The sequence below is a fragment of the Dendrobates tinctorius genome, unplaced genomic scaffold, assembly GCF_039654945.1.
Source record: "Dendrobates tinctorius isolate UK_male_01 unplaced genomic scaffold, ASM3965494v1 ptg000015l, whole genome shotgun sequence".
Lineage (NCBI taxonomy): Eukaryota > Metazoa > Chordata > Amphibia > Anura > Dendrobatidae > Dendrobates > Dendrobates tinctorius.
Window position 1 is genome coordinate 17,063,211 of NW_027361683.1, and position 25,344 is coordinate 17,088,554.

A 25,344-nucleotide genomic window follows, 5' to 3' on the forward strand; every position below is an offset into this window, starting at 1 on the left:
TTAGACTCATGAATATGTGCTCTCCCTCCCCCACCGACCCCCTTATATGACTTGAGTATTAGCCAAGAGGGGGACTTTCAGCCCCAAAAAATGGGCTGAAAATCTCGGTTTATACTCGAATTATACTCAAATTGGCAAGTCTGACCAGGCCTAATTGAAATGATATTGCTCCGGGAGCAGGGCTGAGGGGGGATCTTCACATGGGGCTTTTCTTAGCCATTCATCTGTATAGCTTCTGACTGATCCCTTAGTAACCTGTCCCCTATTTTACATAATGATTATTATATATATTGAAAAAAAAAATCACCTTAAGCACGCAGGTGCCAGTGGTGAAGCCTGAGCTGCAGCGTGCAGCATGAAGAAAGGCCCCCTGAAGAAGCAACTGTGAAATGAGGGTTGTGGCTGCTATGGTGGTGTCTCTCTGGGGAATTATGGGTAAGGGCATTATTTGACTTATGGATGTGTATAGCAGTGGTGCATTGTTATTACATAATCTATAGACCTCAAATTGGCAGGTTGCAAATGGCCAACTCTGACTCTGCAAGTGCCCACATGCTATTGTAAGCACTAGCACTTTTGAAAGTTTTTGAACAAATATATCTTATGATTGCCCCCTCCACCCCTTTACATGGTACAGACAGACACATTTTTGTGTTTATCCATCCTTCTCTTTGCTGCTTGTCTTGATACAATTTTTAATGTCATGATAATGTGCCTTTATAGTCAATAAAATTGATATATGTTTGCACAAAGATCATTGGATCGTACTCCATTTTTTTGTATTTCTTAGAACTGACGTTGTACTGATTTTAATCTGCTGCAAGTCTGCAAGGAAAAAATAAGCTTCGTGTGCACGAGACTTCAGGGATCTTTTTCACTTAGCTTGTACTGTTAAACCTTGCATATTATCCATGTGCACATAGCCTTACAGTTAATTGGGGAGAGTCACAGAGACTGAATAATTTAAATTATTGGGTGTCAGAGATTAAAGTTAATGGGGGACACAGTGCTGCTTATCACTTTATATTTTTAATGATGGGTACATATCTGTTTTCGGGGGAGACACATGTATGTATACAATGTATGCGACCTTGTTATTTTCAGGGCTGCGACGATCATAGTGACAAGACGAGTCGGGGCTGGAAGATGTCGACATGAAGGTCTGACCAGATGGAGAAGAAACAGGAGAAAGCAGCTCTAATCAGAAGAAACGTCAGCAGTAAGTGCCTGGATGTAAATGTTATTCTGTATCTGTTCTGTGTAATAATGCTATTTGTAAAAGCCCTTATTCTACATTCTCACATTTGTGTGAAATGTCTGGGTGCATCCTCGTTTTTGCATCATATGGCACATGGGCTCATAGAGTTTTATTGGTCCACTTACACATCTGTGAAAATCACGGATCAGAGATAGAGATCTGTGAGGGTTAGAGAATGTTCTGTTCTGATCTGATTTTGAGGATCAGAATAGGACATGCTCAATGCATCTGTAAATGCTTGCAGCACACTGACACTGCACACAGATGCAAGAATGTAGCCTTATTATGTATAGCACAGTCCCTTAGTATATAATGTACTCACTTATGTATAGCAGAGTCCCTTAGTATATACAGTAGTGTACTCACTTATTATGTATAACACTGTCCTTAGCTACATAGTTTAATCCTTTAATATATATGCATTGCTCATTATTACCTTCCTCTATAGTTATATATAATGACGTCCCTTATTATAGAGCTTCCTCTGATGTTATGTACACCACTGTCTCTTGCATAGTGTATTCTTGCTATTTTTGTTATTCACATTGCCCTCTTCTATTACATAGTCCCCTCTTTTGTTAGATATAAAATGACTGCTGATGGAACAGCCAGTGACCAGATGACCAGTCCATCAGCTCCTCCATTAGAAAAGAGACTTTTCCATGCTCCATCAGCCATAATTGCATTATATATCTAACAAGTCAGAATAGTATGTAATAAAGACAGGGCTCTATATAATCTGATATGTAAGGGAGCTGTACATAACACGAGAGGGCACTGTGTAATAAGGGACGGCAATATACATAACAAATGACTATGTAATATATGTGTGTGTGTATATATATATATATATATATATATATATATATATATATATATATATATACACACACACACAGTTGTGCTCAAAAGTTTACATACCTCCGCACAATTTTTGCTTTCTTGGCCTTTTTTCAGAGAATATGAATGATAACACCAAACCTTTTTCTCCACTAATGGTTAGTGGTTGAGTGAAGCCATTTATTTTCCAACTACTGTGTTTTCTCTTTAAATCATAATGACAACCCAAAACATTCAAAGGACCCTGATAAAAAGTTTACATACCCCATTTCTTAATACTGTGTATTGCCCCATCTAACATCAATGACAGCTTGAAGTCTTTTGTGGTAGTTGTGTATGAGGTTCAATATCTTCTCAGATAGTAAAGCTGCCCACTCTTCTTGGCAAAAAGCCTCCAGTTCCTGTAAATTCCTGGGCTGTTTTGCATGAACTGCGCGTTTGAGATCTCCCCAGAGTGGCTCAATGATATTAAGGTCAGGAGACTAATATGGCCACTCCAGAACCTTCAATTTGTTCTCCGTGCTTTACAGTAGGTATGGTGTTCCTATCATCATAGGACTTGTTGACCTCTCTCCAAATGTAACGTTTATGGATGTGGCCAAACAGTTAAATTTTGGTATCATTACTCCAAATTACCTTGTTCCAGAAGTTTTGATACTTGACTCTGTGTTGTATTGCGTATTGTAGGTGAGATACTTTGTGGCATTTGGCCGTAATGGCTCTCTTCTGGTGACTCGACATTATAGCCCATTTTTTTTCAAGAGCCTCCTTATTGTGCATCTTGAAATAGCCACACCGCTAGTTTCCAGAAAGTCCAGTATTTCAGCTAATGTTAATTGTGGGTTTTTCATTGTATCCCAAACAATTTTCCTGGCAGTTGTGGATGAAATTTTTGTTGGTCTACCTGACCGTGGTTTTGTTTTTACAGAGCCCCTGATTTTCCATTTGTTAATCACAGTTTGAATGCTGCTTACTGGCATTATCAATTCCTTGGATATCTTTTTGTATCCCTTACCTGCTTTATACAGTTCAACTAGCTGTTCCCATAGATCCATTGACATTTCTTTTACTTTCCCTATGATTCACAATCCAGAAACGTCAGTGGCTGGATGAAAGATGCAAGAGTCTGTCTGGATCCCAGAAACTCATTCAGCTTTTATGCACACACACACTGATTACAAGCAAACAGGTCATAGATGAGGACATTACCTTTAGTAGCCATTCAAACCCATTTGTGTCAACTTCTGTGCATATTATCAGGCCAAAATCACCAGGGTATGTGAGCATTTGATCAGGGTCATTTGGATGTTTTGGGTTGTCATTATGATTTAAAAATAGAAAACACAGTAGTTTGCCAATAAACGGCTTCACCCAACCACTAACCATGAGTGGAAAAAAGTTTTGGTGTTATCATCATTCATATTATCTGACAAAAGGGCAAAAAAAGCAAAAATTCTGCGAGGGTATGTAAACTTTGAAATACAACTATATATCTGTAGCTTTGTCGCCATAAAAGGAGGGGGCCCAGACATATGTCTTGCACAGAGGACCCAAGTTGTTAGTGTCCGCCCCTGACATCATGTATTATAGTGATTATAGTGTTTTGCATTTAAAAGATCATGCTGATATAATATCAGTTTGATCCTTGGGATGTGAAGAGAAGCTAATCAGCGCTTTGCCACAAAGTGAGACCCGTGTTTTGTATTGTGCTCTAAATGCTAAATTCTTTCTTCTTGCATTTTGTTATGGCCATGGAATACCCTGACATTGTGATGTTCAGAGAAAAAAAAGTCTACAAACCATCGCAATCAGCCAAAATTTTTCAGGTTAATCCCTTAACAACTTCAGCTGCAGAGGATAAAAGAAGTGCACTCAGGAGCTAAAACACCCAATTCCGGGCAAATAATGTCTATCATTCAGCCATTATGGTCAAAGCAATTTTTCTGGCAAAAGGTTTTAAAACCTATTTTAAGTAAATTTTGGCTGCCGATTACGAATATGAACTCCGTTTTTGGCTATCACATCAGGATTTCAAGATATTTTCAATTTTTGATGAAAATTACTCCTATCGATCTTTTTTATTATAAAAACACATGATTTTCGGTACTACATTTTGTATATTTTTTAATCAAGGAATAACAAAGATTACAAAGTCTATGTACAGCAAATCAAATACACTTACAGAATTAAACTACAAAATATAAAAACACATATATATGGCACACAGATGAATGGCAAATGGCAGTTATTTTAACTTTCTTTTCTTGGCTGATCTGTGATGTACAGCTTCTGGGTTGTCTCTCATCAAACTCCAGCAATAGTCAGCCATCATATGTGAGTCCCACCGGCCTTGATAACCGTATAAACCAGCACTTTTCATACACTACTTATATTTTTCATAGAATTCATGAAAATGGGCTATATATCTATAGCGCAAAAACGTGATGTGATAGAGAAATTATAAGATCAGATTTGAATTCAGCACCCTCAAATTAGTCTAAAACTGTTCTTAAAGTCCATGCCAGAAATATTTTTTTTTTTTTTTTTTTTGTAGATCAGTGATTTGTCTCAAACAGCTATGGCTAGTAACCTGCAGAATTCCCTGACGATGGCATTTGCAGTGCGCTTCCTGGGCAGGCGCACTGTTCTCATCACTCATTGGCGCCCTCATGCCTGTCATAACATTACATCTGAGAATGCCAGCATCTGGTTGGTCTTCATAAGAAACTGTGATCTGTGCTACAGTGGGTACGGAAAGTATTCTGACCCCTTTAAATTTTTCACTCTGTTTCACTGCAGCTATTTGGTAAATTCAAAAAAAGTTCATTTGTTTCTGATTAATGTACACTCTGCACCACATCTTGACTGAAAAAAAACAGAAATGTAGAAATTTATGCAAATTTATTAAAAAAGAAAAACTGAAATATCACATGGTCATAAATATTGAGACCCTTTGCTCAGACACTCATATGCAAGTCACATGCTGTCTTTCCTTGTGATCCTCCTTGAGAAGGATACTTATAGAAAATCATTATATATGAATAAAATCCTAAGAACTGGAAACAAAAAGCAAAGACAAAAATGGATGAGTTATTTTCAGGATCAGTATGAACAAAGTTCCATAATGGTCAATTCCGATATTGAAGACATGTTCCTTTCTCAAAAAAATTTTTTTTTTTTTTTTTTCCCAAATCGATCACTGTGGGAATGACCAAACCAACGCAAGTAAGTGTGAACAATGTCCTGCAACAAATCATTCCCGACATCGTGGACAAAAATATCCATAAAAATCTTCCAAGCCAAATATGGTCACAATTTCAAATAATCATGGATAGATATAAACAAATCCTATAACACTCAATTTAAGGATTATTTCCATGATTATAAAAAAACAATGATATTTTCAGATGTATATCTGTAAAATGCAAGAATTATTGGTTATCAACAAAGTCATGTTAGTGAACACTGTCATAAGATAAGGTGCCAAAGTTGATCATGAAAATTTTTTATTTTTTATTTTTTTTTTTACAATCACTGCACAACCACACCTTACACTGTCATTATTTGATTTTAATACAAACATATTTAGATTCTGTGATAATTTAACTGGGTTCATTGTTCACTTTATTTAGTGAACTTGCACATGCATTGATACTTCCAGGTGCTAAAGTTTTAATCACTGCGACAATACGTGTGGTTGTGCAGTGATTGTAAAAAAAAAAATTAAAAAAAAAAAAAAAAAATTTTCATGATCAACTTTGGCACCTTATCTTATGACAGTGTTCACTAAGATGACTTTGTTGATAACCAATAATTCTTGCATTTTACAGATATACATCTGAAAATATCATTTTTTTTATAATCATGGAAATAATCCTTAAATTGAGTGTTATAGGATTTATTTATGTCTATCCATAATTTGAAATTGTGACCATATTTGGCTTGGAAGATTTTTATGGAGATTTTTGTCCACGATGTCGGGAATGATTTGTTGCAGGACATTGTTCACACTTACTTGCGTTGGTTTGGTCATTCCCACAGTGATCGATTTGGGAAAAAAAAAAAAAAATTTTTGAGAAAGGAACATGTCTTCAATATCGGAATTGACCATTATGGAACTTTGTTAATACTGATCCTGAAAATAACTCATCCATTTTTGTCTTCGCTTTTTGTTTCCAGTCCTTAGGATTTTATTCATATATAATGATTGTCTATAAGTGTATATTTTCCACCATCATGCATCACATATCATGTCGATATTATTTTTGTGAAAACCCTTATAATTGCTCTACATTTATTTATATCATTGTTTATCAATGACTAACAGATTAATAATATGAACCATAAAAACCATACATCTAATGACTTACAAATTGCATTGGTCATTATTATATATATATATATATATATATATATATATATATATATATATATATATATACACATACACATACACTCACTGGCCACTTTATTAGGTACACCATGCTAGTAAGGGGTTGGACCCCCTTTTGCCTTCAGAACTGCCTCAATTCTTCGTGGCAGAGATTCAACAAGGTGCTGGAAGCATTCCTCAGAGATTTTGGACCATATTGACATGATGGCATCACACAGTTGGCGCAGATTTGTCGGCTGCACATCCCTGATGCGAATCTCCCGTTCCACCACATCCCAAAGATGCTCTATTGGATTGAGATCTGGTGACTGAGGAGGCCATTTGAGTACAGTAAACTCATTGTCATGTTCAAGAAACCAATCTGAGATGATTCGAGCTTTATGACATGGCGCATTATCCTGCTGAAAGTAGCCATCAGATGTTGGGTACATTGTGGTCATAAAGGGATGGACATGGTCAGCAACAATACTCAGGTAGGCTGTGGCGTTGCAACGATGCTCAATTGGTACCAAGGGGCCCAAAGAGTGCCCAGAAAAAATTCCCCACACCATGACACCACCACCACCAGCCTGAACCGTTGATACAAGGCAGGATGGATCCATGCTTTCATGTTGTTTACGCCAAATTCTGACCCTACCATCCGAATGTCGCAGCAGAAATCGAGACTCATCAGACCAGGCAACGTTTTTCCAATCTTCTACTGTCCAATTTCGATGAGCTTGTGCAAATTGTAGCCTCAGTTTCCTGTTCTTAGCTGAGAAGAGTGGTACCCAGTGTGGTCTTCTGCTGCTGTAACCCATCTGCCTCAAAGTTCGACGCACTGTGCGTTCAGAGATGCTCTTCTGCCTACCTTGGTTGTAACGGGTGGCAATTTGAGTCACTGTTGCCTTTCTATCAGCTCGAACCAGTCTGCCCATTCTCCTCTGACCTCTGGCATCAACATGGCATTTCCGGCCACAGAACTTCCGCTCACTGGATTTTTTTTCTTTTTCGGACCATTCTCTGTAAACCCTAGAGATGGTTGTGCGTGAAAATCCCAGTAGATCAGCAGTTTCTGAAATTCTCAGACCAGCCCTTCTGGCACCAACAATCATGCCACGTTCAAAGGCACTCAAATCACCTTTCTTCCCCATACTGATGCTCGGTTTGAACTGCAGGAGATTGTCTTGACCATGTCTACATGCCTAAATGCACTGAGTTGCCGCCATGTGATTGGCTGATTAGAAATTAAGTCTTAACACACAGTTGTACAGGTGTACCTAATAAAGTGGCCAGTGAGTGTATATATATACACACACACACACACACACACAAATTCACTCAGAATAAAACTCAATTGGGTTTTTTTGTTATATACGATCTGAAAGATCTGTGGTTCCTGTAAGACATTTTTTTTTTTCTTTTTCATGGTTTTGTTTTTTCACTTATTTACTTTTGTATAATACAGCATCATTTGCTGACACATGTTTCCACTTGCACTTAATTTCCCCTATCAAAGAGGGGGTATATAGTGGAACTGGCAACATTCACTAGTTGTTATGATTAAGGGCGTCTAGCCAGAAACGCGTAAACAACGTTCTGTTGTTTGAACAGCATTCAATAAATCACCAGAGCACTTAGCTGGATCGCTTCTTCTTTCATTATTGCTGTGCGGCCAGGGCAGGGCCGGATCCGAGTCTGAGGTGCGGTGAGGTCAGATGTGGGTGAGCTGGACTTCTATAAAAAGGGTTAATAAACTTCTTGATTGTGGTTTTGAGCACCTTGAGGGGTCTAGTCTTTAGAATGGTGCCACTTTTGGGTATTTTCTGTCATGTACACTGCTCAAAATGACTTTTAATATGATGTGGTCCCTAAAAAAAATGGTTTTGTAAATTTTGTTGTAAAAATGAGAAATCGCTGGTCAACTTTTAACCCTTATAACTTCCTAACAAAAAAAATTTTGCTTCCAAAATTGTGCTGATGTAAAGTAGACATGTGGGAAATGTTATTTATTAAGAAATTTGTGTGACACATCTCTCTAATTTAAGGGCATAAAAATTTAAAGTTTTAAAATTGCAAAATTTTCGCCATATTTCTGTTTTTTTCATAAATAAACACAAGACTAATCAAAGAAATTTTACCACAAACATGAAGTACAATATGTCATGAAAAAACATTCTCAGAATCAGTGGGATCCATTAAAGTGTTCCAGAGTTATAACCTCATAAAGTGACAGTGGTCAGAATTGAAAAATTGGCCAGGTCATTAAGCTGCAAACTGGCTCCATCACTAAGGGGTTAATGAGAAAAAAAAATGAATTTACCAAATGGCTGCAATGAATCAAAGTGAAAAATTTAAAGGGGTCTGAATACTTTCCGTACCCCTGTATATAAAGCAATATCATGGGATCTCTGTATATAGCACAAGTGATCACATGATCACAGGTTCAATCCCCTAAAGAGACTAACAAATACAGTAAAAACAAAAAGATTGGAAAAGCATAAACATTTTAATAAACCTCCTTTTCCCCCAGTTAAAATAAAGCTGTATAAAAAAAATTGCTGCATCCATAAAAGTTTTATCCATTAAATGATCAAATTAAATAATCCTATTGAGAAACTCTGTAAAGGGAAAAGAAATTGAAACTCCAGAATTGCCGATTTCTTGGCACAATAGCATCTCAAAATAATGCAATAAAACGCGATGAAGATGTCACATCCACCCTAATATTGACTCAATAAAAACACCAGGTTAACTTGAAGAAATACCAAATCATCTCCTAGCTCTATCAACTGCAAAATGAAAATGTTACGAGACTAAAGCATTTTTTGTCACAGATTTCAGAATTTATTTTTTACCATCCAAATGAAAACAAACTATGCAAGATTGATATCAATGTAATCATACTAACCAGGAGAATCATATTTCCAAGTCATTTTTACTTCACAATGAACACCAGAAAAACTAAACCAAAAAAAAACAAAAATGTGGAATTGCCTTTCTTTGACAATTTCACTTTGAATTTTTTCTCCATTTTCCAGCACATTTTATAGTAATATGAATGATATTATTCAAACATACAACTCATCTCTAAAAAAAAAAAAAATCCCTCATACAGCTACTTAGGTGGAATTATAAAAAAGTTATGGCTAATAGAAGAAGTGGTAATATCGAAAGTGCAAAAGAATCACCCAGTCATTTAGGGGTTAATACACAAATTGTTCCCATTTGATCTTACAACCTGAGCTTCAATCTCTAACTGATAAACATTGTAAAACTAATTTGACAGATGCCAATTATATGAGGATGATAAAGAGGAATTCAGGGTTTAATACAGGTGCTTCTCACAAAATTAGAATATCATCAAAAAGTTATTTCAGTTCTTCAATACAAAGCGTGATACTCAGATATTATATACAGCCATTACAAACAGAGTGATCTATTTCAAGTGTTTATTTCTGTTAATGTTGATGATTATGGCTTACAGCCAATGAAAGCCCAAAAGTCATTATCTCAGTAAATTAGAATAATTAACAAAAACACCTGCAAAGGCTTCCTAAGAGTTTAAAAAGGTTCCTTAGTCTGTTTCAGTAGGCTCCACAATCATGGGGAAGACTGCTGACTTGACAGTTGTCCAGAAGGCAGTCATTGACACACTCTACATAGAGAAGCCACAAAAGGTCATTTCTAAAGAAGCTGGCTGTTCACAGAGTGCTGTATCTAAGCATATTAATGGAGAGTTGAGTGGAAGGAAAAAGTGTGGTAGAACAAGGTGCACAAGCAACTGGGATAATTGCAGCCTTGAAAGGATTGTTAAGAAAAGGCCATTCAAAAAATTTGGGGGAGATTCACAAGGAGTGGACTGCTGCTAGTGTCACTGCTTCAAGAGCCACCACACACAGATGTATCCAGGAAATGGACTACAAGTGTCTTATTCCTTGTGTCAAGCCAATCATGACCAATAGACAATGCCAAAAGCGTCTTACCTGGGCCAAGGAGAAAAAGAACTGGACTATTTCTCAGTGGCCATGGTGTTGTTTTCAGATGAAAGTAAATTTTGCATTTCATTTGAAAATCAAGGTCCCAGAGTCTGGAGGAAGAGTGCAAAGGCCACAATCCAAGGTTCTTGTGGTCTAGCATGAAGTTTTCACAATCAGTGATGGTTTAGGAAGCCATGTAATCTGCTGGTTTAGGTCCATTGCGTTTTATCAAGATCAAAGTCAGCGCAGAAGTATACCAGGAAATTTTAGAGCACTTCATGTTTCCTTCTGGCGAAAACCTTTTTGGTTATGGAAATTTCATTCTTCAGCAAGACATGGCAACTGTCCACACTGCCAAAAGTACCAATACCTTGTTAAAAAACAAAAGTATCACTGTGCTTGATTGGCCAACAAACTTGCCTGACCTTAACCTCTTACCGAATCTATTGGGTATTGTCAAGGTGGAAGATGAGTGACACCAGACCCAACAATGTAGAGAAGCTGAAGGCTGCTATCAAAGCAACCTGGGCTTCCATATCACCTCAGCAGTGCCACAGGCTGATCACCTCCATGCCACACAGCATTGATGCAGTAATTGATGAAAAAGGAGCCCCGACCTAGTATTGAGTGCATTTGCTGAACATTCATTTCAGTAGGCCAACATTTTGGATTTTAAAACTATTTTTCAAGATGGTGTCATAAAGTATTCTAATTTACTGAGATAATGACTTTTGGATTTTCATTGGCTGTAATTTTGTGAGAAGCACCTGTATATTGATGTCCTATACATAAGGCATAGTCAGATGGCCATATAAATTGGAGTGAGATCGGAATGCAGTGCATGGACTGGTCTGGTTGCTCTAATGACCCAATCGTAAAACATTATGCATTAAAAGCAGATGTGTGTTACTATTGCATTTTAAGGTAAAAGCTCTTATCTTATTGGACCACAGTGTGATCTACGATGGAATGAGTGTTGTCCCTTACCAGTCAACATTGTATTATAAGATCAATCTTCATCATGTGATTAACAAGACAAATACTTTCCCAATATGTGTAAGTCAGTTTTAAATTGTTAGAAAATGGCATTTAAAATAGTAGGCATATTGTAGCCTGAAGGGGTACAGTTTGGCCTAAGCTATTTTACATCCTGGGTATAGTTTGACCTAGGACTATAGCCAAGTTTAACCTAGACATGGTTAATTTGACCTTTTACAACAGGTCAGGAACTGTTGAATCCCTGCAGCGCACAGTGCGTTCACTGGGGGGATTCATAAGTCTGCAGTCACACAGAGCAACTGCAGACTTATCGATTTGGACCCAACCACATTTTAATTACTTAAATGCCACCAGCAATCTCTGACAGCAACATTTAAAGGGAATCCGTCAGCACAGAATGACTGTTCAAATTAAGTCCAGGCTCTTGTTGCCTCACAGCGGGGCCAACCATTTAACTACACCTTCCAATATGATTGTTTTCTCTCTATATCCATCTTTCTATGTCTCTGTGAAGCCTAAATTGTCAAGCAAAATTTTAGGGTTGGAGATAGATTGAGACCATGCTGGTAGGAAAGGGTATTTAAATGATTGGCCCCGCCATGTTGCGCCTGTACTTGGTTTGAACAATCATTCTCTGCTGACTGCATCCCTTTAAAGCGCATGGTCAGGGAAACTAAGCTGAAGACCCCTGTGCAAGGCTTTGCAGTGCTCTGTTAACACCTAGCCTATGTCTGGGCTTTTTAATAAGCTATTTGATAAATGCAGCAATATTGAAGTATTTCTGCATATAGAGTAAGCAATCAGATAATCACAGGTTCAAATATTTTAATGCTCAAAAAAAAGTTTAAAAAAAATGAACAAACATAAAATTTGAAACACCTTCCTGTTCCACAAAAAAAAAAAAAAAAATATATATGAAAAAAAAAAAAAGGTGACAGGACTGCATCAATAAAAGTACACCTATCCAAGCATAAAGTCAGCCTGATTGCTAAACATAAAGAAAAAAAATCTGAATGACAAAATTTAGTTTTTTTATTTATTGCAGTGGTGTAAAAAAGTGCAATAAGAAGCTATCACGTCATCTCACTGATCCCAAAATGATATCAATAACAATTTCAGCTTGGCCCACAAAAAACAAGCTCTCGTCAACCTAAAAATGAAAATGGTGACACAAACCCTCCCCCCAATTATTTCTTACAAATTTCCAAATTTTCTTTTCTACACTGAAATGCTAATATTAATAGACAAGTTGGATATCGCCAGAACTGTACTGATATGGTGAATCATGAAGCCAGGTTATTTCGTGACAGCAGAGTGCAATGAACACTGTAAAAACAAACCCAAATACAATACTGGAATTTTTTTTTTTTTTTTTGCAATTTTGCCACACTTAGAATTTTTAGAAGAAGAAAAGAAGTCTCTAGCGAAGCACCAGGTAGGTAAATTAAAACTTAAGTGTTTTTTGAAAACATTAAAACAATGGCCGCTCCTCCAGTGGTTCTAAACCAGCATGTTTCGCCTATCCTTACTCATGGATATAAAAAGTTTGATAGAACAGTCTATACATAGAGACAAATATTGGCCACATGTCGGCTATAAACCACTAGCACTTGATTTACAATTAGAGCACCTGAGGATATGCAAAATCGGAACGGAGACAAGCAATAGCATTACAATGTCGGCTGTGACTGAGCGCTTACATATATTGTGGAATGAGGTCTTGTCTAACATTGAGGCCTGATGGGATTCTGGTATTTAGGATAAATATCCAAAAAGATTCCCTATTTGGAATTTTTCAATTTCCACCCCTTACCAGTTTATGAACTTTTTCTATTCCTTTAAATAGCAGGGTGGACAAATTTCCCTTGTTCACCAGTGCAAAATTCCTCGATACCGCAGAAATGTTCACAGTCGTAGCACTACCTCCATCAGACATATGTCGTCTGGTGCATTTTTTTAAGTGTCCTACAGTACAACCCACATATTGTATATGGCACGATGTGCGTTCTATTACATAAATTACACCATTTGTACTGCCGTTTATGAAACTGTTGTAGTTAATGAAGAAATGATTTATGAGCATATGCACAATTAATACAGTGGAGGAAATAAGTATTTGATCCCTTGTTGATTTTGTAAGTTTGCCCACTGACAAAGACATGAACAGTCTATAATTTTAAGGGTAGGTTAATTCTAACATTGAGAAATAGAATATCAAAAATAAAATCCAGAATATCACATTTTATAAATTATATAAATTTATTTGCATTTTGCAGTGAGAAATAAGTATTTGATCCCTCTGGCAAACAAGACTTAATACTTGGTGGCAAAACCCTTGTTGGCAAGCACAGCAGTCAGACGTTTTTTGTAGTTGATGATGAGGTTTGCGCACATGTCAGGAGGAATTTTGGTCCACTCCGCTTTGCAGATCATCTCTAAATCATTAAGATTTTGAGGCAATCACTTGGCAACTTAGAGCTTCAACTCCCTCCATAAGTTTTCTATGGGAATAAGGTCTGGAAACTGGCTAGGCCACTAAATGACCTTAATGTGCTTCTCTTTGAGCCACTCCTTTGTTGTCATGGCTGTATGTTTTGGATCATTTTTAATGTCCTAGCAGAGGGAAGGAGGTTGTCACTCAGGATTTTACGGTACATGGCTCCATCCTGCAGCACCCGCTAGGGCCATGGGGTTATCAATACCTGGCCGGTCAGTTCTTCAGAGGATGTCACGGCAGCAGTGACCCGGTCTGTGGCCCTGGGCATGCAATAAAATGATAAAGGGGGAATAAAGATGGGAATAATTTGTGACGCCAACCATGGTGTTCGCCTATGATAATATGGCCGACGCTGCAGTTCAGATCCACTGAGGCAGTTGGTGACGCAGAAGAGTTGGTGCAGCTCTCCACGGGTAGAACTAGGCCTCAGGGCAGTTATCGTGTTAAATGTGATTGTGGTGGTTGTAGTACAAGGCTGGTGACGCTGTTATTAAGTCGGAGGACATAGCGGAGTGCAGTCTTCACACTTTTACTCAAAGTTCTTCCAGTTACAGTCCCCAGCCAGGGTGCTGTGTCCTCTGGGTCGGTGGTCCAGCCAGCTCTCAGGTAATTTGGGGTACACCGTACCAGAACCCCCTTCTGATGTTCCTTTCCAGGCCATCTCCCTGCGCTGGCTCCCACCTCTCCTGCCCTGCGCCTCACACAGTGTCCCAAGCCAGCAGCCTCGGATCCTGTCAGGCGACGTTCTCTTGGTCCCCTTGATCCTATCTGGCTGCCTTTTCAGCGAATGTGTGTGGATTTGGCTGTTGCACATACAGATACTACAGCCTCCGGTTTGCTAGCTGAGCCCTCAGTTTCTCCACTAGTCAGGGGCCGGTCCCCTACTGCGACCTGGTTCCTCCACTCGACTATAGTCAGCGTGGATTCGGGTGCCATGGATGGATTCCTCACTTCCCGTGCCCCTAGGACCCTTTCTCTTCTCACTCTTCTCTAGTCTAGGGTCAAGCTCCTCACTGCTCCAGTCCCCAGCACCAACTCACTTCTCCTCCTCACTCCTTCTGTAACTGTCACTCCTGTTACCATGACAACTCTCCACTACCAACTGTCAGCTTTTTCTCTAGCTGTCCTACCCTTACCTACTTCCTCCACCCACACCCTGAACCTAGTTCCCCCTGGCCTGGAGAGGTGTGGTGTTGGGTGCTAGTGTGTGGGTTCTGGGTAGTGCCCCCTTCTCACCCGAGAGTGGAGTACCACACCTCTGGCTGAGGTGTAATAGCTCTGTGGCGACTGGACCATCAGGGGTACCACAATCCATTCTCCCTTTAATGCGGTGAATGAGTCCTGTGCCCTTGGCAGAGAAACCCTCCCAAAATGTAATGTTTCCACCTCCATGCTTGACAGTAGGGTTGGTGTTCTTTGAGTCATATGCAGTTTTTCTCTTCCACCTAACACGGCGAGTTGAATTACTGCCAAATACCTCAATTTTTGTCTCATCAGACCACAGCAACTTCTCCCAATCACTCACAGAATTATCCAGGTATTCATTGGCAAACTGCAGGATTTTAAACTTTTATGGCGTAATGTGTTACCAATGGTTTCCTTGGTGACTGTGGTCCCAGCTACCTTGAGATGATTAACAAGGTACCCCATGTAGTTTTAGGCTGATCTCTCACCTTCCTCATATTCAAGGATAGCCAACAAGGTGAGATTTTGCATGGTGCCCCAGATCTATGTCGATTGACAGTCATTTTGTATTTCTTCCATTTTCTTACTCAGCATCTTACGTATGGTTTTGTAGTTCATTCCACCTTTGTGCAGGTCTATGCTCTTGTCCCTGACATCCTGCTAAAGCTCTTTGGTCTTGCCCATGTTGTAGAGGTTAGAGTCTGCCTGATTGAGTCTGTGGACAGGAGTCTTTTATAAAGGTGATTATGTAAGACAGCTGTCTTTAATGCAGGTAATAAGTTGATTAGGAGCATGCAACTGGTCTGTAGGAGCCAGAACTCATAATGGTTGGTAGGGGATCAAATACTTATTTCTCACTGCAAAATGCAAATAAATTTATATAATTTATACAATGTGATTTTCCGGATTTTATTTTTGATATTCTCTCAATGTTAAAATTAACCTACCCTTAAAATTATAGACTGTTCATGTCTTTGTCAGTGGCCAAACGTAAAAAATCAGTAAGGGATCAAATACTTATTTCCCCCACTGTACATCTAGAGTGGCTTAGTACCACTGGAGGAACTTGCACTATTTTAATGTTTTCAGTAAACATTTACGTTTTAATTTACTTACCTGCTGCTTTACTGGTGACTTCTTTTCTTCTTCCATGACTGCTGCACCTGTTCCCAGGTGGCTCCATGTGAAGACACCAACGCCCTCTCTGGTGCAATGTATACGGTGAGCTGACTGTCTCTCCTGCCCCACTTTCCTGCAACTGGGAATTTTTGGTGTCATTCACAAGTACAACCCGTGCCTCCCCAAAAAAGGAAACAAATCCTCAGAAAAAAAAAATGTTATTGCTCTTTGAAGAATGTAAGGACTAAACAAAAAAGGACTAGCTGCCTCGGAAAGGGGTCAAGAACACAGGATTCGGATTTTAGTAAAAAATGAAAGCAGTTTTTTTTATAGCCTTTAGACATTATAGATCCAGTTGTCTAAATTTGTAATCCTTCTTGTTGTTTTCTTCAATCTATTTAAGATAGAAAATTGCTTTGCCAAATGATAGTGATGCCACTGTTTTAAGCAGTTCATTTCTTTTCTCTAATCCTACCAAAAAAAAAATTCTATAATCCCAAGGTGCTGACCTCATGCTGACATATGAGTAGACCCTCTCAATTAAATCCCAGAAATGTCTGTCTACTTATGTCGGACTTCTGACCAGTCTGTTACATAACCCCACACCCACACTGTAAGGAGACCGCCAGATGTTCCCTGTAGCTCCCCACTAAGAAACCAAGATGTCCTTTTTAATTAGTCTGTAAAAGAAAAGTTGTGGACACTGCTGACATCTGGAGAGGCTTATGGTGCCTGCAGAGATGTGAAGACCAGCGAGAGCCATCAACAGTGGGTCAGAAAGATCCTTACATTAAAGCAGCTGTCACCTTAATATTCGATACCAGGGTTTTTTCTCTCTCTCTCGTTCTCTGTTTTAAAATCCATTTATTCAAATCCCGAAGCAACTAATACTATCGATAGCTAATGTATTTTCACAAATCCATTACTTAACCGAATCCTTTGTAGACCACAATACGATCTACAGCAGTATCCTGAGAGTTATATAAAGCTGAGCTTTTTCTGTTTCCATTTTTCTTTTTTAGGTGTATTTTTTTTTCTTAGGCAAGCTGAAGTAAGGTGAATGGAGATTAAAATTTGCTACTAATGTCATGGGGATTTGATTTTGTTCCTTGGCAGGAGCGGGCATTAGATTAAGTTACTTTATGTGATATTATGACTTGTTTTTGATGAAACCCATGTATTTGGCTCTCTGGTGTTGCGGCATTATTGCGTGATGCATACACCGGTATATAACCTACTCCCTTGCTATTTAATGGTTGTGTCAGACAGGTGTCACTTTTATCTGTAAATCAATGCCTGTGTCTCTCTTTTATCAACTTATGTTTTCTTTTTTATTGGTTTCTTTTTTATATCGTAATTGATTTTAAGTAGAGACATTTCATACATTGCTCTTAGCCTCTGATTAACCCATTACCTGCGGCATTCATATTGACGGTACAATGGACATGTTGAGTACACCAGGCCGAGAGGCAAGTTATGACTTCAAAAGCTTTCGTTGCAAATCTACGTTTTAACTCTTTGAAATGCGGCACGATATTTATCATCCCAATCTTAGTTTTTACTAACCTAATTAAAAATATGCAATCTGCCTCATTTCTATACATCACAATGAGATTTTTCTTTTCTGAAGATATGATTGTTGTATTTTTTTTTTTTTAAAGCTCACAAATTTATTTCCATGTAGTTAACCAGAATGGGAAACAATTATTGTGGGAATAATTGCTATAGACTTGGTCATTTCCCTTACAGGCGGTGGTAACAACAATATATTGAGAAATTCATTGCTGCTACAGATGTTCAAATTCTCCATAAGATCTGAAACGGATGCTTCATTCTATCATCAATTGGATTAACAAGGAAAAAATTCAAAGCTGCTCAAATTCGCAATGCGCTGTAACTCAGATTAATCCTTATGGGAGCTGGTAATGAAAACCACCATGTCCTTCAATTATTGGGCTGTTGTAATGTCTCTCACAGCTGACGTGCTCTGCTGCTCTAATGGTAGAATATGAACATATTTATCTATGCCTTCGTATCTGAAACATTTTGTCATGCTGTAAGCTATGAAAAAAATATCTTATATACATCACATAATACTTTCTTTTCAAATAATATTTTATTAATTTTTAATTCATAAGGGAAAGAAGGGGTAACAAGGGGAAAGGAAATGAAATAAAAAATAGAGAACTCCACATTGATACAATATACAGTCCAGACTTGAAGCATAAAATAATACTTTTTCCAGAGTGAGAACAAGTTTACATAAAGATAGAATTCCAGACAGCCCATTTGAGATGATATTTAGACAAGCCATTGTTGAGGGCAATTCTTTCCTCCATTTGGCTATGCAATCGTATATTGTCAACAACGGTGGAAAAAGGTGGTGCATCAGATTTCCTCCACCAAAGAGCTATGTTTTTAACCGTAATAAACAAGTGTAACACATACTTTATTGAAGCATCCACCTGTTCCATGTCCATTGATAACAGTACCATCTGGGGCGTAACAATAATGTTAACTGGTGATAGCTTTGCCACATGAGCTTTAACCTCTAACCATAACAATTTTAGCTTAGGACAAGTCCAAAAAATATGATAAAGGTTCCCTGGTAAATGGCAATCCCTCCAACATAAAGAAGAAGCATCCTGACTTATATGGGCTAATCTCGCTGGGGTATAGTACCATCTGACTAATACCTTGTAATAAGTTTCCATCAAGGCCATGGATGCAGTAGATCTATATGAGTGATCTATAGCATATTCCCATTGCTCTAGACTAAAAGTCATTCTTAAGTCCGCCTCCCACCGTTCCATATAGGTATGTTTGGAGAAAGTAATGTCTCCATTGAGTCGAGAGTAAGTGTTTCTAAGAGACCATTTAGTCCTAGAGTTAATGTTACCAAGCAAAGAGACTACGACATCTAGATTCAAAGACTTTTTGCGTAATAATTAGAGTTGAGCGAAACGGGTCGAAAAATTTCAAAAGTCGCCGACTTTTGGTAAAGTCGGGTTTCATGAAACGAAATCCAACCCTAGGATGAGGTCGGCCACAAGGTCGGCGACTTACGCGCCAAAGTCGCTTTTCAAAAGTTTGTTTTGCGCTCTTTCAGGCAATCAGGATCCACGGACACTGTGGGCAACGTGATGACATAGGCAGGGGTCACCACCATCTTTCAGAAGGGCATGCAAGTGATTGGCTTGCTTTGGTGGGCATCACAGGGGTTATAAAAGGGCGTGCATGCCGACCGCCATCTTACTTCTGCCGATCTTGGCATAGGGAGAGGTTGCTGATTCTGTAGGGAGAGTGTTAGGCAGGGAAGAAGAAAAAAAAAAACTGCTTCTGCTGCTAGCGATTTTGCCTGTACAACACACCAGTCACTGTGTGTGCAGTGCAAGGGGAGGCTATATTGTGGTGGATCAGCGGTGTTGGTTGTTAGGCTGCCTTCTAAGGCTTCCTGACAGCTGCATTGCTGTTTACCCACTGCTCTGCAAACTGCTTTTTTAAAAGCAATCCCAATTTTTTTTTTTTGTCCTGCTGAGGTACTGAGCGTGCATTTTTTCACACCATACAGAGTCAGTGGGCCTCACACAATCCAAAAGTGTCTAGTGTCCACTATTGTCTGCAGAAATTCAAAATCTCCCTTATCCTGTAGTCACTTTTTTCACACCTGTGCCATCGAGCCTGTAACATAGCACTCTGATATTCAGTGGGCCTCACACAATCCAAAAGTGTCCAGTGTCCACTAGTGTGTGCAGAAATTCAAAATCTCTGTGATCCTGTAGTCACCTTGTTTTACATTACTATATAGTTTGTTGGATTTTGTCTACATTTCTACCAAAAATGAGGAAGGCTGGTGGAAGAGGCCGTGGAATTGGGCGGGGGTTGGCAGCTGGTGATGGTGTTGGTGGTGGATCTGATGGTAGTGGCAAAAGCAAAATAGGACCGAATGCAGGAGGTGTTGAGCCTGCGTCATCGTCTGGCTCCACAAGGCCTCGAAGGCTTAGTTTTCTAGGAGTTGGCAAACCACTTTTAAAGCCAGAGCTTCAGGAAAAAGTTTTGTCTTACATTGCTGACTCAGCCTCCAGCTCTATCGCCTCCTCTTCTGAAGTTGTAAAAAGTAAAAACACTGACTCGTCATTGGAGGCTCATGTTCATGAACCACACCTTTCCTTGTGTCCTTCACCCCAACCAAGATTGAAGGATGACGCAGGCCATACTACTGATTACTCCATGGAGCTGTTTTCACATACCATGCCTGGATGAAGTGAAATGGTGAATTACCCAGGCCAAGATTAATCTGACATGGAGTGCACTGATGCACAGCCGCTGATGGATGATTCTGCTGGTACATTCACTCAGAGCACTACATTGTCCTCGCAGTGTACAGAGCCAGATTCTGACCCTGATGAGACTCAGGTGCCCCTTCCCGCACACTATACCACCATACACGGTGACACAGAGGGAGGTGCACATGACATTGAAGAGGAGGTGATGGATGACCCAGTTGTTGACCCAGATTGGCATCCATTGGGGGAAGAGGGTGCTGCTTACAATAGCTCAGATGAGGAGCATCCACAGCAGACATAGACATCGCAACAGCTGTTATCTGGCAGGCCTGGAGCACTCCAAAGACAGGTTCCAAAAATCAAAAGAGTTGCTGGACAGCTTGTCCAGAGGGTCAAAAGATCACAGCGTGCTAGGCCGCAAAATGTCTGCCAAAGTAGGAAGAGTGCAGTGTGGCACTTTTTTGAACAAAATCCTCATGATCAGGCCAAGGTTATCTGTAAGAAGTGCGCAAAGACCTTTAGCCGAGGGAAAAATCTGAAAAATTTGAATACCAGTTGCATGCTTAGACATTTAACCAGCATGCACTTGCAAGCGTGGACACAACACCAAACCTCAAGTGCCACATGTGCAACTGATCACAAAGAAGGTAGTCAACAACGCTACATTGTTTCCCCCACTGTAAGCCTACCGGTTAGCACAGCAGCAAATGTTGAGGTGTCATTGCAAGGCCACAGCAGTCAGGGAACCCCACTGTTATATCAACGAAAGACTGATTCTAGGCCATCAGAAAGAACACCAACTCCATCACCATCATCAACCCTCTCTCAGTCCGCCCTGTCCACCGCTACTTCCACCATATGCAGCTCTCAAGTCCAACTCACCCTCCCAGACACTGAGTAGGTCAAGAAAGTACTCAGTCTCTCATCCGCGTACACTGGGTTTGAACGCCCACATTGCCAAACTAATCTCGTTTGAGATGATGCCCTATCGGTTGGTGGAAAGCGCAGCTTTCCGCAAACTCATGGCCTATGCAGTACCACGCTATGACCTACCCAGTCACCACTTCTCTCGCAAAGCCATCCCAGCCCTCCACCATCATGTAAAAGACCGCATTGTCCATGCACTCAAGCAGTCAGTGAGTGGAAAGGTGCACCTCACAACTGATGCATGGTCCAGTCGGCATGGCCAGGGCCGTTACATGTCCATCACTGCACACTGGGTTAATGTGGTGGATGCAGGGTCCACAGAGGACAGCGGTGGTAGCCCACGGTATAGGAAACAGTTGTCTGTAGGCGTTCGACTCTCCTCCTCCTCCTCCAGAAGCGAAAGCTCGTCCACAGAGCGCAGTCGTACGAGCACTCCATCTGCAGCTGCCACTGTTGCACACAAGGTGTCCCCCTATCGAGCAGCTAGTGGAAAGCGTCAGCAGGCTGTGTTGCAGATGATGTGTTTGGGCGACAGACACACCGCCGAGGTGCTGGCTGAGTACTTGAAGCGACAAACTGAGTCATGGCTGGGCAGTGTACATCTTGAGGCAGGCAAGGTAGTTAGTGATAACGGCCGTAATTTTGTGGCAGCCATAACCCTTTCAAAACTCAGCCACATACCTTGCTTGGCTCACACCTTGAACCTGGTGGTGCAGTGCTTCCTCAAAAATTATCCGGAGTTAACAGCCCTGCTCCAGAAGGTGCGAAGACTGTGCGCGCACATCCGCCGGTCGCCTGTACACTCCGTTCGTATGCAGAAGCTGCAGCGATTGCTCCACCTTCCCAACCACCGCCTCATTATCGACATTGCAACAAGGTGGAACTCCACCCTGCACATGGTGGAGCGGCTGTGCGAGCAGAGGCAGGCCATAATGCATTTGTGGGAGGATACACGGCCAGGCACTTTGAGAGCAGACATGGAGTTGACAGGTGTGCAGTGGTCGAAGCTGAAAGACCTCTGTAAAGTCCTTCAGTGTTTTGAGGAATGCACACGGCTGGTAAGCGCAGACGACGCCATCCTAAGCATGAGCATCCCACTTATGCGTCTGCTCATGCAAACTTTGATGCACCTTAAGGAGCAGGCGTCTGAAGCCAATGTTGATGAGGAGGAAGAGGAGGAGGGAATCCTTGATGACATTCAGCCATTGTCTGCTCAGGGACCTCTCCTGGACGAGGTGGAGGAAGAAGAGGAGGAGGAGGAGGATGATGGGGATGATTACTTAGGGGAGGAGGATGCATCTCGTGGGGCAAGTGAAAATGTTGGCGTGGCAAGGTCTGGTACAGGGTTTGTGCGTGACTGGAGGGATGTGGATTTGCCAGAAAGTGCTCCTCCACCCAGCACTCGCAGTGCATCATTGACACCGGGAACATTGGCCCACATGTCAGATTATGCCTTGCAGATCCGAAAAAGGGACTCCCGCATTGCCAAAATGATGAACGATGACGACTACTGGTTGGCCAGCATCCTGGATCCACGCTATAAAGGCAAATTACAAAACATCGTGCCACAGGAGAACCTTGACCTAATATTGGCTAAAAAACAAGCAACTCTGGTAAATCTGTTGCTTGAGGCATTCCCAGCACACAGCAGCGGTAATGGTTCTCACACGAGCCGTATGGGCCAGGAGCAGCTTGGCAGAGGTGGCGGAGACAGGGGTTTCATGACAATGTTGTGGACTGATTTTTCAAGTACCGCTCACACAACTGGTAATACTGCATCGATGGAAAGTGACAGGAGACAGCAGTTGTCAACTATGGTTACAAACTACTTTTCCTCCCATATCGATGTTCTCCCACACAGGTCATTCCCCTTTGACTATTGGGCCGCTAAACTGGACACCTGGCCTGAATTGGCACAATATGCCTTACAGGAGCTCGCTTGCCCAGCTGCAAGTGTGCTATCGGAAAGAGTCTTCAGTGCAGCTGGATCAATCCTGACAGAAAAAAGGACACGTCTGTCAACCCAAAATGTGGATGATCTAACCTTCATTAAAATGAACCATGCATGGGTTTCCAAGGATTTTGTCCTACCTTCCCCTGATGACACATAGGGTGACAGAAAAATGGCTTGCTTTGGTCCTCCTCTTCCTGGGACTTGACCTATTTCGCCTTTTGCATCAGCTGAATGTCCAACATCAACATATGCCACTTTCTAAAACTCCCTAACTGTGCTGCCTCCCCCCCCATGGCCGGGGTCACCACCTAGCGCACGACACCGTGCGAGTGCCGTTGCCCTGGACAGGTGGGTAGGCCAACTCTTGGGCACAGGCACAGGGTCCTTCATAGTGCAATCAAGTGTCTCTGACGGTGGTGGTGCACACCCGCCGTCAGACACACCGCCGTACTATGAGGGGCCCAGTGCCAGTACCGACGCCCACGAGTGGGCCCCCCTTGCTTGGCCAGGGCCCCAGCATTTGCAATCTTTACCTCTCCCTGCTCCTCCGCTGTGTAGTCTGGGCCGTCAAATCCATACTGTGCCTGACACCGTCTGAGCCTGCCTCCTGATGTATAGACATATCTTTTGAATGTGTACGCTATCGATACATGTTATCCGGGGATACGGTACCCTTTCTCACCTTTGTGCAATCACGTATAATCCATACTGGGCGTGAGAACGGCTGGCGAGCTGTTAAGCAAGCTACAGCACCTGTGGCTTGCACACGCAAGTTTTTCATTTTTTCAGGAATGACGGTTAGTCCTAATTCCGGAACTGCGGTTGACCTGCACTTACTGGGAAATCATCGTTCGCGGGTAATAATCGTAATCAGTGATCCCCATCACTAACGTTGTTCAGCGGGTTATCTGCACCTGTAAGCGACAAACGCTGGCCTTTTCAGTGTAGCGCACATGCAGCCACGGACATGTAAGGGCATGACACACCAGTTATTGGCCAATCTCATGTGCCAGAGCCTCACGTGTCCCTCTAGTAAGCCGGACTCGGACCGCGGGGCATGACGGAGTCTCGTTCGTTAACGGAATTAAGCTTGCAATGTGTGCATCTGTTCTGTAGCTGGCATGGTTGAAGTTTCCCAGGTGGAGTCGAATTTAACCGTAGGCTCCACTCCTGGTGGTGCCCTTCTGGACATTCCTTTAAGGTTCAGCTTTGCAACCATACTGCCCACGTAAAACAAACACTTTGCCTTCATGAACGCTGTTTGGAGGGTCATGACTCATGGGAATAATGCCGCCCAATCAGTTAACCTGCTAGAGCGATCCTTCGTTGCTCCCAAGCATGACATCACACTCCCTAGGAGGAAGGTAATGCCACTGTGGTGACCGTACTCCTGGGGGCGACACAAGTGCACTGATGCCCAGCCACTGCTCAATGAATCTGCTGGTACATTGACCCAGACCACTACATTCCCCTCGCACGCTACACGGCCTGAATCTGACCCTGATGAAACTCAGGTTACCCTTCCCATATACAGTTCCATCTTACACGGTGACAAAGAGGAAGCTGCAGATGAAAGTGCAGGTTCGGCCCACCCGCCATCAGACACACCACCGTACTATCAGGGGCCCTGTGCCAGTGCCGTCGCCAACGAGTGGGCCCCCCCTGCTTGCTCAGGATCACAGCACTTGCAAGGTTGAAATACTGTGCAGTGAGATGGAAGATGGGGACAACAAGGAGTCCAGACTAGTACAGGGATTCCCTAGCGAGGAGACTTATTTGATTGTTTTCAATGTTGGGACAGCAATTTTTGGGGAGCACTATACTCTGGAGAATGATAGATGGGGCCCACCATACACTGGAACATTCCAAAGGTGGACATCAGACACTGGAGCAGCATTTACAGGGTCCATTATACACTAGAGCATTA

At 41.2% G+C, this 25,344-nt stretch overlaps 1 long non-coding RNA gene across 1 annotated transcript; it reads left to right on the forward strand.

Moving 5' to 3' along the window:
* Positions 1 to 313: 313 nt before the first annotated feature.
* On the forward strand, positions 314 to 18,597 carry LOC141074630 (uncharacterized). Its single transcript, XR_012227197.1, has 3 exons — positions 314 to 435; positions 1,105 to 1,219; positions 18,000 to 18,597. It is a non-coding gene; the product is annotated as an uncharacterized lncRNA (long non-coding RNA).
* The last annotated feature ends 6,747 nt before the right edge of the window (positions 18,598 to 25,344 follow it).